We start from the raw sequence: 15833 nt of genomic DNA on the forward strand, positions 1-15833 counted from the left end.
CGACACTTTTTAATCTGAGCATAGGTTATGGCTCTGACAGACCTCCATGACACTTTAGCTCTGACGGACCCTAATGCTTCTCCCTCCATATGCTGAGACTAAAAGTGGCAAAACTTTTGCCCTGACGGTTGTGCCATTTTTAGTCTCAGCATAGAGAGGGAGAAGCATTGGGGTCTGTCAGAGGGTGTCAGGTCAAAAGTGCGCCGGGACAAAGGCGCGCCCAGACAATTGAACGCAGCGCGGAGGTGCGCGCCGCTCTAAATTACTGTTTTTAGGGCTCCGACGGGGGGGGCGTGGGGGGAACCTCCCCACTTTACTTAATAGACATCACGCTGCGTTGTGGGTGCATTGTGGGGGGTTTGGGGGTTGTAACCCCCCACATTTTACTGAAAACTTCACTTTTTCCCTATTTTTAGGGAAAAAATTAAGTTTACAGTAAAATGTGGAGGGTTACAACCCCCAAACCCCCCATAACGCCGGCGTGATGTCTATTAAGTAAAGTGGGGGGGTTCCCCCCCATGCCCCCCGTCAGAGCTCTAAAAACAGTAATTTAGAGCGGCGTGCACCTCCGCACTGCGGTCAATTGTCCGGGCGCGCCTTTGTCTTTCGCGCCGTTGTCTATGAACCCTGTCAGAGCCATAAGCTATGTTGAGACTAAAAGTGGCATGGACCTCAGGTTTTTAAGGATGTGCGGGTTTAGACCTGTGAGGTCCGTAAGGTCTGTGTTTTACCCCTTCCCCCTAAGTGGTTTGCATTCAGGTACTTTATCATATTTCCCTATCTATCCTGGTGGGCTCAAACTCTATCTAATGTACCTGGGGCAATGAGGGGATTAAGTGACTTGCCCAGGGTCACAAGGAGCAGCAAGATATCTGAACCCACAGCCTCAGGGTGCTAAGGCTGTAGCTCTAACCACTGCACCACATGCTCCCTTTAAACACCAAAAAGATAATTTTAGACCTGCTGAAAAAGATATGTGCCTGTGTGTGGCAGTGACACATGAAGGATAATCTTCTTCAGCAGAAATAACTTAATAGTACAGCTTTCTTTTTACAGAGATGCCAAGTTGCTCATTTCCAAAAGAGAGACTTTCAGTCATTTTTGATTTGCGCTTTCATCCCAAAGCATTGTGGTATTTGTAGTCCCTGGTTCTACCCATTGAAATCAACACAGTATGTACCAGGTGCATTAGGATTAGTTTGTCAGAAATCCAAGACTGGCTTAAAATCTGGTGCCTGGAACCTGGCAAATTTGTTTCTGACAAAATTATTTAAGGAAGATCCAAAAATCTATTATAAAAAGAGGATCTAATAAGTGGCACTTCATATCCAAATCCCATCCTAATATTTTAAACAATCTATTTGCTCTTGCAAATAGTACATACGGTATTCTAAAAAAGTGAAACTCAAATGAAGGAAGGTTTGGGGGTTTTCTAAACTAAAGAACAATCTAACGTGGGCAACCCATTAATAGAAAGACATGTTTCTCCTTAATAATATAAGGAGAGGAAATAAAAGATGGGTCAGATCCATTCCAGATTTAAACTCTTATTAAATCATCCATAGAAATCCTTGGCAGTAGCAGTTTTAATCCGCAAAGTAAAAGCAAGCCTCCATTTGCACTTAGGGCGACCTTTGAGCTCTCAGGTGTCAGAGAAGTCCTACGCTTTAAGAGTCCACTCGGTGCAGCCTGGCCTCGAAAGAGTTAAATCCATCAGAGCTAAGACACGTCCTGGAGGGGGGAGTAGCCGACACAGCCAGAAGCAGGGGGGAAAAAAAACCCATTGCAGCACATTCCTGGCTAGCCCTCAGCTGCCAGCATCTGATTAGAACCATATCTCGCTGCATTGGGAAGCACGAGTGACCATAGAGAAGGAAGGCAGCGCGTTCGTGGGGGCCAGGACCATGCTCAGCTCCGGCCACCAGCCTGTGAGTAGCCGCTTCCTCTTCTCCCCTGTCAGCCCCCCCCAAGCTCAGCTGCTATATAGTCCAGGATGTGCGGGCATCTGCCCCCATCCCAAGCGTTGACTCGTCCCCGGCGCTGACAGCTTGTTTGCCTGCAACCAGCAGAGTTTTAGCAGGGCTCGATCGAATCGACGCTTCTAAGTGAAACTGTCTTAATCTCCGATTTAGGGCTCCAGCAAACAGCCTAGTTTTGGGTATTAAGATCTATCTGAGGTCTGCTGCTCTGAGGTCACTTAAGGAAAAGTTGTACTGTTTGCAGCTGTCTGCAGTACTGATTTCAATGGACTACAAATACCACACTTCAGTGGGATGCAAGTTTAAAAACCAGGACCAGACAACAAGTCTCCTGGAATGGGTAACTTGATAGCTCTGCATCTGTGTTTTCCTGAAATCTGTTATTATGGGTCAGAGTTACTATATGGTTCCAGGAAAAGGAGGACAAATTGAGACATCCGGGCTTTACTGCCATTGCTTTCAGTGGAAGTAAAACCCAGATGTACATGGCTGCTCTAATGAAAAAATCTTCAGGAACTAGTAATATAATGCCAAATTGAGGAACCTTTGGCGTTCACTCGGAAAGGCAGTTTAGCAAAGCCATTGAAAAAGGCGTGTAATCGATTGCTCGGGGTCTTAGTGTGGCTTGTGTCATTGGGCTGGCGTTCTAGATTTGTCCAATGCCTTTGATGCTATACTTGCTGTCTCTCTTGGAATTCTTCCGGAGAAAGGGGAAATGTGCTCTTCAAGCAACCAAATCCTATCTGAATTTTTAAAAGGTCCTGTTCCCAAAAAGTGCAGACAGGGAGCTGTAGGGAAAATAAACAATGTGCATGCAGTCAGAAGCTAAACAAATAATGTCTTTAAAAAAAAAAAGGCCCAACTGTTTCTTACAGGATGGTGAGGTTTTGTAAATATTTTTTATTAAAGCAAAGCTCCTCATAGCTCATAAAACATTCAGGGCCTCATTTAATCTCTTGCGGTAATGCACATTAACACACACTAATTCAAGTTAAGCACATGGTGTAATTTTTATGTCTCTTATAAAAAATTGCCCCATTTGTATAAGTACTGTACATGTAATGACAATGTGTACTTTTGTAAAGGAATCTGTAATAGGCCTATTCGGGGCGTGTTTTAGGCGGAGCATGGGTGGAGTTTGCTGCACATATATTATAATATACCTGTGAACATTTACACCTGCCCCCACACAATTGCAAAAGGTTGTGGTTTCATTTTAGTTCTCATTTATGGAGCGTTTCTGGAGCAATTTAATAAAGACACTTTGCTGTTTACCTGACTTTATAGAATAGGCTACAGACACTTGCTTAACCTCTCCACTGAGATAAAATTACCCTCCTTGTCGGTGGACAATTTGTAATCATAATAACGGTGCTTGCATTATTTAATCTGCAATAATTCACATGAACTTGTGTCAATGTGTAGAAACTACCATTCTAGTAAATGAGGCTTTTAATTAATTGGCTTATAGTACTAGTTGAGACAAATTATAGATACGTTATACCAGGGGTCTCAAAGTCCCTCCTTGAGGGCCGCAATCCAGTCGGGTTTTCAGGATTTCCCCAATGAATATGCATGAGATCTATGTACATGCACTGCTTTCAATGCATATTCATTGAGGAAATCCTGAAAACCCGACTGGATTGTGGCCCTCAAGGAGGGACTTTGAGATCCCTGCGTTATACTGTGTTTGTTTTAATTTTTGTATGTCCAATTAGGATTGTATTTTGTAAATCACTTAGGGCTTCTTTTACAAAGGTGCGCTAGCGTTTTTAGCGCACGCACCGGATTAGCATGCGCTATAGCGCACGCTGCTCGAAAAACTACCACCTGCTCAAGAGGAGGCGGTAGCGGCTAGCGTGCGCTATTCTGCGCGTTAAGGCCCTAACGCACCTTTGTAAAAGGAGCCCTTAGGATTAAGTGGGTTAGAAATTATTTAAATAAATAGTTTGAACCTTTAGACCAGGGGTGTCAAAGTCTCTCCTCGAGGGCCGCAATCCAGTCGGGTTATCAGGATTTCCCTAATGAATATGCATGAGATCTATTAGCATACAATGAAAGCAGTGCTTGCAAATAGAGCTCATGCATATTCATTGGGGAAATCCTGAAAACCCAACTGGATTGCGGCCCTTGAAGAATGACTTTGACATCCCTACTTTAGACATATCTCGTGGAATAAACTTTTTCTCTGGAGTTCTGTAGACAAGTGTAAAAAAAAAAAAAAATTTATAAGGGTGGTTTGAACAGTTTGGTAAAATGAAAAAAAAAAGCAAATTACATTTAGTTTCCATCTTAGTCCAGAGTTTCCATTTTTTTCATATCATAGAAAAAATAGCTTACAAAAAAAACCTGAAAACTCGCTGGACTAAGTGTATAGCCTTCGATGGAAATGGTTGTTTAACTTGCTTTTTTGCCAAACTTTTCAAACCTCCCTGGTAATCCTTGCTAACCTATAGCTGTACTTCCCATTTCCTTTAAAACAATGCAGAATGGGCAGCCATTAAGAGGTGCAAGCAGCCTCAGCCACTTCTATTCCGTGCAGAAGATTTAAACTCAGGAATTCTCAGTATGTTGCACAGATTTACCAGTGGTCTTTAAATTAATCCCAGATCAACCCAACAGGGTCCTTCTTGCCCTTACAATTCTCTAATGAAAATCTCTTGATATCTCACAGGTGTGTTTCAGCTGTCAAAATATAAATGGGTTTATCTAGACTTAAATGTGTGTGGGAGGTTTTCTTTTCTTTCTTTCTTTTTTTTTTGTGAGGCCTCATCTAACCTTTTTTTTAGTGCAGTTGTAGACACCAAGAAAAATAATATAAACAGGGAAAAGTTAGGTTAGCGAAGCATGAAAAGTAAACCAAACCAAGTTAACAGTGTTTCCAATAAGAGACTACCAAAAACCTTTTTATTTCTCATCAGTGTTTCTGAAACTTATTTCTCTTCTCTGTTTAGAGCCACTCGCTTTCCCAAATGTTTGTGTCTTGAATAGAAACATCTGTTATCTATATAATAAAACCGTAGGCGGCGCATGCGCAGTCTTATCGGCGTGCTTCCATGATCCGTATGTCCGTGGCCGCCAAGACTGCAGCATGCCCCGCGCTTACTACGGCCCCACGCGCAGCTCAGTTCGGCACAGCGGTTTCCCCAGATAGGGGAAGCCGAAAAACTCAATCCCGCCTCATGGTCCTGCCGCCGCTCACGAATTCCCCCCCCCCCAATCCTCCTGCAACAGCCGCTACCGCTCCTGTTCAAAGCGGCCTGCTGAGGTTCGCGGCCGCTGTAACGAACCTCGCAGGCCGCTCTCCACATGGTAGCACGTTCCCTCTGACGCAATCGCATCAGAGGGAACATGCTACCGAGTTGGAGAGCGGCCTGCGAGGTTCGTTACAGCGGCCGCAAACCTCAGCAGGCCGCTTTGAACAGGAGCGGTTGCGGGAGGGGGGGAGTTTTAACAGGAGGAGTCGCCGAAAAAAACCTTCAGCCGCAGCAGGCCAGCACACGGGAAGGGAAGGGGGAGGGGCCGAACGGAGCAGGGCAGCTCAAGGTAAGAAGGGAATGGGGGGTGGGGGAAAATGTTTCTACTACTCAGCAGGGACCTGGAGGGGAAGGGAAAACCGCTGCTGCTTCTGCAAAGGAAAGTGGTGGTAGGGGAGAGAAGGGAATGGGGGGGTGGGTGGGGGAAAATGCTGCTACTACTTCTCAGAGATCTGGAGGGGAAGGGAAATATCACAGCTGCTTCTGCAAAATAAAGTGGGGGGGGGAGAGAAGGGAATGGGGGGTGGGGGAAAATGCTGCTACTGCTTCAGCAAGGACCTGGAGGGAAAGAGAAATACCGCTGCTGCTTCTGCAAAGGAAAGTGGGGGGGGGGGGAGAGAAGGGAATGGGGGGGTGGGGGAAATGCTGCTACTACTTCACAGGGATCTGGAGGGGAAGGGAAATAGCACTGCTGCTTCTGCAAAGGAAAGTGGGGGGGGAGAGAAGGGAATGGGGGGTGGGTGGGGGGAAATGCTGCTACTACTTCACAGGGATCTGGAGGGGAAGGGAAATAGCACTGCTGCTTCTGCAAAGGAAAGTGGGGGGGGGGGAGACACAGAAAGAAATACAGACAGACAAAGGAGGCTAGGGAGAGAGACAGACAGAAATAAAGACAGACAGGGGACCAGAGAGACACAGAAATAAAGACAGACAGGCAAAGGGTGCCAGGGAGAGAGAGAAAAAAATTGCAGGAGGGAGAAAGACAGAAAGAAAGGAAGAAAGAAACAGGAGCAGGGAGAGAGACATAAAGAAAGAAAGACAGACAGCCATATATTCTAGCACCCGTTAATGTAACGGGCTTAAACACTAGTTTAATAAATATTAATGTCCAATGTTTCTCAACAAATTGGTAGAAATATACCATTCCATGTCACAAGGTACCCAGAGTACATTTTTTAAAAATGCTTCTTAAAAAGACTGATAGCCTGCAAAGGGAGTTTTTCTATTCTGTGTGGGCAAAAACAAGTCTTCCGGAGAAGTATTCCTTCAAAGTGTGAGCAGCAAGACATTGAGAATTATTTTTTAAGACTTTTTAATGGGTGCAGGGAAGGCATTAGAAATGGAGTACGTAACAGTGAAAATGTTGAGAGGCCTAAAGCTTTGATGTGCTCATACTTTTGCAACTTGCAGTTGACTCAAAGCCTAGGAAGAGCAAACCTATAAAATCTGAGATGTTCTTTTATGGGCCCTCTTAATAAAGGGTACAAATTAACACATGGTGGTGACAAAGCCTATATGATAATTGTTGGGCATGTTCCCAGCATCTTTGCATAGAGTTACCACACAGAAAAATTTTGTGTGATAAGTGTTAATAGGCTGTTAAGTACATCCATGTAATCTGTGCCAGAGATGTGTATCAGAAGTTACCATGTGCTAACTACAATGCACAATCCACCCTCATTTCTCACCCCATAATAGAATATGCAGTTATCACAAGTGAACACTTACCATGAGCTAATTCAGGAGTATGCAGAGTGATTCTATAAGAGTACATATATTTTTAGGTACCAAGAATATGTGTGAATGACCCAAATACTGGCCCATTAACTGAAATATTGGCATTTATCAGTATGCATGCTATTCTGTAACCTTGCATCGAAATGTTATGGTGCAAAGTTTGCAACTGGATGTACATAAGGGCAAAACATGGGCAGCGTGCACCAATATGTGTATAAATTATAGACTACTATAATATATGCATATTTCTTGGCAATTTATATGTGAGTGTTTGCATCAGCTGATGCAAATGTTTGTGCCTTTAATTCACTGTACATTTGTCCTGGTATGCTAATGTTTTCTAAGAAAACTTTGCACCTGCTTCCATTGTATAGGCACCAAATAGGTGCACTGTGGTAGAGAATAACACGGGGACAAATTTTTCCTTGTCCCTGCGGGAACTCATTTTCCCATCCTATCCCGGCAAGTTCTTTTCCTGTCCCTGCCCTGTTCCTGCAAGCTCTATCCTCATCTGGACAAGCCTCAAACACTTTGAAATCGTAAGTGTTCGAGGCTTGTGCAGTTAAGGCAGAGCTTACAGAAATGGGGCAGGGACAGCGACAAAACGCGCAGAGACAGGATGGGGAAATTGAGTTCCTACAGGGACATATTTGTCCCCGTGTCATTCTCTACACTGTGGTAGAATTACCCCCACTCCCGACTGCTTCCCTCACGTTAATAGAAGGTTTTCAGTCTCTCTAAAGATGCTGGAAGTTGGCATCGTTATTTAAACTAGTTTACAAGTGTAACTAATTCATAAACTCGTCTTACTTCTACACAGGAATGGGCAACCTTGGTTCTTGAGGCCGCAACCCAGTTGGGTTTTCAGAATTTCCCAAATGGAATATGAATGGGATTTATTTGCGTGCACTGACCAAGGTTGCCCACCACTGTCCTAGCAGCTGATCGTTTTTAAAGGTGTATGATAATCTTCATTCCTTCCATTGCTGGCAGCCTCTTTGACTGCCAATCAAGCTAGGGTGAGACATACATTCAGTTATCTATTGATGATTTCTTTGTGTAGGAGTGATCTTATACTTCTGAATCAGGCACTTGCTAAAAATGTGGCCTCATCAGGTTTGTGTCTATGTTTTATTATCTTCATCTTTTCATTGTCTGTCCTGGACTCTTGCACCAGGCTAATCTCTTGGTCACCACTCCTGTTTTAACTCTGGTAGATTAAATAGTGAGAATGTATGAAAACATAATATGGTTTTCAGAATTTAATATTAACTACTTAATAGTTTATGCTGCTCATTTTAAGAGGCCGATTCACATTTGAATGTACAGAGACTGGTGTTCGTATGCAACTATTGCATACTCATCCACAAGGGGGATCTTATTTAGGTATAATTAAAGGTAGCTTTTTACTGCATCTTGATTTTATCATGAGTCGTCAACCTAACTTTACTATTTGTGAACTAACTCACAAGCAGCTATTCAACCAATCCAAGCCGTTGCCCAGTGTTGCTAGGGTGAAGGCAACAACCCCTTCCAAGATCTCTCAAAAGTCCCTTCCAAGGGACTGGTGTCTAGTGGCACCAGCAACCCCTAGTGGTAGTTTCGTGGCACTAATGCTAAGGGGTCAGACCTCCAGTGGTAGTAACCTAAGACTACTGTTAGGGGTTGCCTGCATCTATTTGGATGATGCTGCCAGCAATGAAAGAAGAGCTATGGATTACTTCTGCCAAACCACTAGACACAGACTGACCATGTTTTAGTTTTTGGTTTCAGCTTCCATGCCAAAATCATCCCACAATCTGTATTCAGCTATGGTTTGGTTTCAGCTGAAAATACCCCTGCCTACAAGCATGACTACACTATACCCTCTCCCCAGGGCCATCTTAACCTATGGACCAGGTGAGGCTCTGGCCCAGGGTGCTGGTGCCAAACACCCAGGGCTGTGACATTGCCGGCCCATATGTTAAGCTAAGATGTAACTTTCCTCGTACTCCCTCTCCTGATGCTGCTGCCCTGTCCTGGCAGGGTGCAGCTTCATGGATCAGCATTAGAAGAGGGAATTATAGACACTTTATGCTGTGTGGCACTCTTGTGATACTGGCCTATGAAACCACATTCTACTGGACCGGACAGTAGCGTAAGAAGAGAGAGGAGGTAACTGATTGGGGGCAGGGCATGGACAGGGATGGGGTGTGGTCGCAGCACTCTATTCTCTTAAGACGACTCTGTCTCTTCTGACAGAAGAGCCACTCTCCTACCACCTGTAGGCCATCAGGCCTAATTTAGATGCCCTGGTAGTCTATTGGTCTTTATCAAAGAAGGAGCAATCCCCAATCTCTCCTTCCCATGCTGGTTCCACAGTCAAAATGGCTGCCGTGGGAGGTCACAGGGGATTGGAATTGAGATTGGCACGGGCAGGATCAAAATAGCTGTCGTGACCTGTGCAGTCTCGCAAGACTGCCGTGTGACATCGTAGCATTCATTTTGACTGTAGAGCTGACATGGGCATGAATGACTGGGGGTCGCTCCTGCCCTGACAAGGCCACTAAACCACTAGAACTGCTAAGGTAGGCCTGAGGGAGGGACTGTGGGTGATGGGAAAGTAGTGCTTGTGGTCGGGGGGGGAGGCATTTTGTGTTGGGGAAGCCTGACAGTTTGGGCTTCAGATTCAGTTTAAGCCAAAATTGAAAACCCCAGTTTTGAATGTCTTCTACTAAGGGAGGAAAGAGGAAAGGAGGCTTTATGGCGTTTGATGATTTGTATTAGGGTTACCAGATTTTACTATTATAAAATCCAGACCCATAGCTCCGCCTCCTCAACCTGTTCTCGTGCTCGGAGCTGCGATGGGAGGGTGTCTGCGCATGCACAGGTGTGACGCGATGTGCGTGATATCGTTACATTGCACCCGTACATGCGTATATGCCCTCCCGACGCAGTCCTGATGTGGAAGCTTTTCAAAACCCGGACAAAGTGACAAGTTTGGAAAAGCTGTCCAGACGCCCGGATGTGTCCTCTAAAAAGAGGACCTGTCTGGGTAAGTCTGGTAACCCTACTTTGTATGAACGGTGAGACTTCTAGGAGTTCCTTACCTTCAGCTTGGTAGGCAGTCAGGGGAGGGGGGACGGGCAATGATTATGGGAGGTCTTTGAGGGGCATAAGGCTTAGAGATGGCACTTTAGAGCCATTTCTTCTGGCTAGAGATATAGTCCCTTTAAATGAGGGCCCAAAATGCTGCTGCATGCTAAAATAACAGGGGTTATTTTACCTGCTATACCATGGCTTCCGGTGTGCACTCAGTACACATCACAAGCTGCAGTATAGTATTTACATAGTAATGACCTACTTTATGTGCATTTGCATGTTTTACATCTCATTATTATATAACCCAGGGGGATTTAAATAGGTTGTCCTATCCTAACATAGTGCTATGCTAGTACCTCTTAAGTTATTCTAAAGGGTAAATAACACAGGTTATTGCCCTAATGCAGCTTGATAACACCCCCCCCCCCCACACCTAATATCATGATTTTAGAAAGCAGGATATACACCTCCAAAAGTTGAATATGTGCATATGGCAAGGGTGTGTGGTCTGAACATCTTTTGGGCATAAGAACATAAGAAGTTGCCTCCACTGGGTCAGACCAGAGGTCCATCGCGCCCAGCGGTCCGCTCCTGCGGCTACCCATCAGGTCCATGACCTGTGAAGTGGTTTCCGACTAATCCTATAACCTACCTCTACTTCCATCTGTACCCCTCAATCCCCTTTTCTTTTAGGAACCTATCTAGATCCTCCTTGAACCCCTGTAATACGAAGATGCGTGTGCATTCCCCATTTCCGAAGCGGAATTGCACATTTATGTTCCCTGTCGTGAAAAACTTGAATTCACACCTGCTCCCAGGGATGTTTAGGTTTGAGAAAGCTGTCCAATTTTATGCAGCACTCTGCTAGAAAGATTAGAGGTGGTGCTCCCTTAATTCTCCAATGTCCTTCCCACCCCTTCAGTGGTGAGAGCCATCAAGCACTCTGACAGCGTCAGAAAACATAGACGTGCAAGTTTATCCAGTATGTCTTACATAATTAGATTGTAAGCGCTTTCGAGCAGGGACCCTCTCTTGTCTGTTTAATGTACTGTGCCATGTGCATCTGGTAGCACTATAGAAATAATAAATAGTAATAGTAGTAGTTTATGGTTTATTAAGATTTTGATATACTGGTCGCAAACATGTCGGAACAGTTTACAAATACAATTAAAAAGGAAAGGAACTCCAATTGTAAGTACCGTTTTTTTCGCTCCATAAGACGCACCAGACCATAAGACGCACCCTAGATTTAGAGGAGGAAAACAAGAAAAAAATTCTATAACCTGTCCCCTATACCTGCAAGGCTCTCTACTTTGTCCCCCCTCTGGTGGTCTAGTGGTAGGCCGGGATAGGATACAGAGCCTGGCAGGGAGGGGGGGGGGATAGGGTGCAGAATGTTTTTTGTTTTTTTTTCTTGTGGTCCTCTAAATCCAGTACCTTTTTAAAACACCCCTGTGTCTTCTTGTTATCTACCTACCTAAGGCGAGGTGTTCTGTTCAATAATTATACATCTGCTTCTTTTCCGATCTACTGGTGACCTCCATGTGCTGCGGGTGCAGGTCGCCATGCACATGCCCAGTAGTATCCCCTGAATTTGATGCTGCCGGCCCAGGCATGTGTTGGCGAGGGCATTAGCTTCATCAGCCCAGGCAGACAGCAAAAGCGGCTGCGCTGAATGTTGAAGAGAATAGGAGGTGGACCCTGGCTCTTACACTTGTACGTGAGCGCCGTAGGAACTGCTTCATTCCCCAGCGCTGGTTTCCCACTGGAGATCGCTTGCAACAAGTCCCGCCCTTTTTTGATGCAGCTTCCTGTTTCCTCACGCTTGTGAGGGAGTGAAGTTGTGTCAGATGTGGTCGGGGGACCGAAGAAGGAGGCTACGAGATTTGGTGGTGGGTGAGTCCAGGTACCATTTTGACAGGCGGAGGAGGGTGAGGGTGCTGCTCTATAAATGGGCATGTCTAATCTAATAATTCATTTTTATACCGCATAGCTAAAAAGTTCAATGCAGTTTACATAAATTTTAATAACACCATACAAACGGATCAAATTAGTTAAATACTAAATAGATGAGTTTTCAATTGCTTTCTAAAATCATAAGACTTGGAACTAAGTAACAGGGGTTTTAGTTCCCTGTCCCAGAGAGCCTCTTGGTAGGTAAACAAACGGTGATGAAATTTTTTATACCGGCATCCTTTTATTGAAGGAAAGTTAAACAAGCCATGAGCATTTCGCTGATGTTTGGATCCAACAATGGAAAATGAATCAAAAAGATAAGTGGAAGTCATACCAAAGAGAATTTTATAACAAGAACACCCAAACTTGAATTTAACACGAGCTTCAATAGGCAACTAATGCAATTCTCTGTACTTCCTCAAACCATGATTGTACTTCCTCAAACCAAAAATCAAGCGAACCGCAGCATTCTATACTATTCTCAACCTTGAAAAATTATTTTCAATACCTGCCAAAAGCACTATCAGCCTGAAAGCTGTACATAACTTCGCATACGTTACGATCATCTCAGCAACATCTTCTTACAGTTCCATCTGTTTGTCAGTTATTTTATGACGCAACTCGCATAACTATTTATTCTGTAGTTGCTCCCACTCTATGGAATGCCTTAGAGCTCCTTTTACTAAGGTGCGCTAGTGGTTTTAGTGCATGCTACAATGCCATGAGCGCTAAACGCTAACGCCTCCATTGATCTTGCGTTAGTATTTTTCATTTAGGACATGGTTTGCGCGCACTAAAAACACTAGTGCACCTTAGTAAAAGGTGTCCTTAATGTTAAGACTGGAAACAACTCGAATCATTTAAAACTAACCTTAAAACCTTTCTCTTTAAGGATGCTTTTGAGATTTAGTTAAATGGATTGCCTAAGTCTTCCCTTTCTCCATATCGTTCTTCCCATTACCTTTTCAATTTTTTATTGTATACATTTGTAAACCCTCTCCTTTTTTTGCCTCTTGTGCCATGTCGTGACAGTTCAAATTCACATATATTGTATATGTCCTTTCCCTTGTTTTTAATTATATTTTTGTTTGTTTAAAAAAAATTTTTATATTGTATATTGGCATTAAAGCGGTATATCAAACCATAATAAACTTGACATCAAAATAGGATCTAGTGCTACGCAGCTTCCACATGGATCTGTCATTTCTACACCATTTCAGTGCCTTGCGTCATTTAGAATGCTTTTTTTAATATGGAAAATCCAGCACGGAAGTAGCATTCGGCACCATATATAGAATTCCCCCATAAATGTCTGGCTTCTGTATTCTGCTATCCGTCCCCCTTCATTAAGATTAGATTCTTTTTTCAATTGTGTGTGGGAGATCTGAAAGCATTTGATTCCTGTAGCAGACATCTAGTCTCTCCCTCCCCTTTCTCTGTAATCAAGGATTCGGCATTATCATCCACCAAGTCATTCTTTTAACGATACTAGTAAATCTAGTCACATGTAAAAACAAAACAGGAAGATGTACAGATCAATATAATTACTTAAATGAACAGTTTGCCGGTTCAAGTACAAAAGAGAGTCTAGTAATTATTGCCTTACCGCTTTGTCATCAAATAGTTTCTTAGGGTTTGTTATTGCTCAAAGTACAAAGATTTTGTGGTGAAAATTGTCCTTTTGCTGCCAGTTGCAACAATGTTCAGATTGTAAAATGAGCCACCTGTAATTATTATATTACTGTTTGAAGTTTACTTTAACACACAATGGGCCTGATATGCTATGTTTCAATCAAGACAGTCTGTTTTATCATTTACTTAATGTTCCCTGTTCCATTTGCATTTTCTGTATATCCCACATATAGAAGCCTACATTAGGTCTGTCTAGAGCAGGGATCTCAAAGTCCCTCCTCGAGGGCCGCAATCCAGTCAGGTTTTCAGGATTTCCCCAATGAATATGCATGAGATCTATGTGCACGCACTGCTTTCAATGCATATTCATTGGGGAAATCCTGAAAACCCGACTGGATTGCGGCCCTCAAGGAGGGACTTTGAGATCCCTGGTCTAGGGGATGGAGGTGTATTGTAGTAACTATCCAGGATTCAACATGATTCTTGTGGTCATGTTAAAAAAAACAAACAAACACCTAAATAAATTGCCACTGTTCTAAATGGATATTACTGTAACTGATGACAGATAATAAACACGTGTTTTAATTGTTTATGCAAATCTTTTTCCTATTCTTAAGTAAGTACAGTCCTGAGTGGTTTAGAACGGGTACAAGTGGATCGATTTATTTATTTTTTACACCGACAAAAATGACAAAGACTAGGGGGGATACACGATGAAGTTACAGGAAAATACTTTTTTTAAAACCAATAGGAGGAAATATTTTTTTCACTCGGAGAATAGTTAAGCTCTGGAACACATTGCCAGAGGTTATTGAGGCAGACATGGAGAAAGCCACTGCTTGCCCTGGATCGGTAGCATATGATGTGTTAGTACTATTTGGGTTTTTGCCAGGTACTGGTGACCTGGATTTTCCACCGTGAAGACGGGCTACTGGGCAAGCTGGACCATTGGTCTGACCTAGTAAAGCTATTCGTTATATAAAACATTCCATACAAAGTCTGTTTAAGAGCTGGTGCTGTTCTTCCTGCCAAGAATTGTGCAAGTCTTTTGAAAAAAATAATTTGGCCTATCCACCTTGGGAATCAGATTGCTCAGATTAGATTAAGCTACTTTTATTTATGTTTCTTTACTCTCTCTAGGGATAGGCTCAGAGCAAGATCTTTTGGTCTTTTTTTATTTGTTTGACCTTTATTTATTTATTTATTTTTTCTATTCATTTCGGTAAATATTTTTAACCTATGTAGAACTATTGAACAGAAGCAGCTCAACTTAATGGGGGTCAGTTCTATAGCAGGACATCTAGAATTAGGTGTCGGAAGGATGTGAGGTAGGAGTCTATTTTTTAAAGGAATGTAGATGCCTACTGTTTTTTGTTTTTTTTTGTAGAATACTAGTTTAACCGGGTATTAACATGCCTACCATTTGGGTGTTATAAATCTCAATTTGTTAAAGCAACAATATTGTTTATTTATTTCTAAAATTTCTAGACCGCCTATAGCTAAGCGGTTAACAATTAGAACATTCACAGTGGTTGAAAGACAATACAATTACAGAATACTTTCAGTTACAGTGCAATCACATAATAATTTAGTCCATTTAAAATATCATCAAAAACTGGAGGAATTTATGTGTTGTCCATCCTCACTAAATCTAGTGCAATAATCACAGTTCAAATTTCGTATTAAACATACCTAGTAGCAAAATTTCAGAGAAAAACCTTCCACATACAGTTTTTTAAGCTGTAAACGGTCAGAACAGGTCCTCAGAATGCCAGGGAGGGAATTCTATGAATTTACTCCCACCATGGACAACATTACTGTTCTAGGTTTTGCATACCGAACAGTTTTATCCTTCCTAGAAGTCAATCTCATAGTACCCTCAGACCTCAGATTCCTCCTCGGCCGACACACCTCCCACAGAGTTTGAAAATTCAATGGAACAGATCCATACAGACTCTGATGTACTACTGACAACATCTTAAAACAAATCCTTTGTGCCACTGGAAGCTAGTACAGCTGTTTGATGGAACAAGCAGCATATACAGTACAGTATATTAAGCTTTCATGATCCCAACACGAGCAATAATTCTCCACATTCAGATAAGTCAGAACAGTATGTCTCAAACCTTTTTTTTAGGTCCGGCACGCTAAACGGAGCAAATATTTTTCCCAGCACATTATAATTGAAATT

The 15833-nt window shown here is 43.0% G+C and overlaps 1 protein-coding gene across 2 annotated transcripts in view; it reads left to right on the plus strand.

Moving 5' to 3' along the window:
• The first annotated feature begins 1798 nt into the window (after positions 1–1798).
• Positions 1799–15833, plus strand: part of DAB2 (DAB adaptor protein 2) — a 163015-nt gene continuing 148980 nt past the window's right edge. For both annotated transcript variants that reach the window (XM_033932363.1, XM_033932381.1), the window contains exon 1: positions 1799–1928. The gene's annotated coding sequence lies outside the window, so the exon portion shown is untranslated. The remainder of the gene's footprint in view (positions 1929–15833) is intronic.

This window comes from Geotrypetes seraphini, chromosome 1, assembly GCF_902459505.1.
Source record: "Geotrypetes seraphini chromosome 1, aGeoSer1.1, whole genome shotgun sequence".
NCBI classification, from domain to species: Eukaryota; Metazoa; Chordata; class Amphibia; order Gymnophiona; family Dermophiidae; genus Geotrypetes; species Geotrypetes seraphini.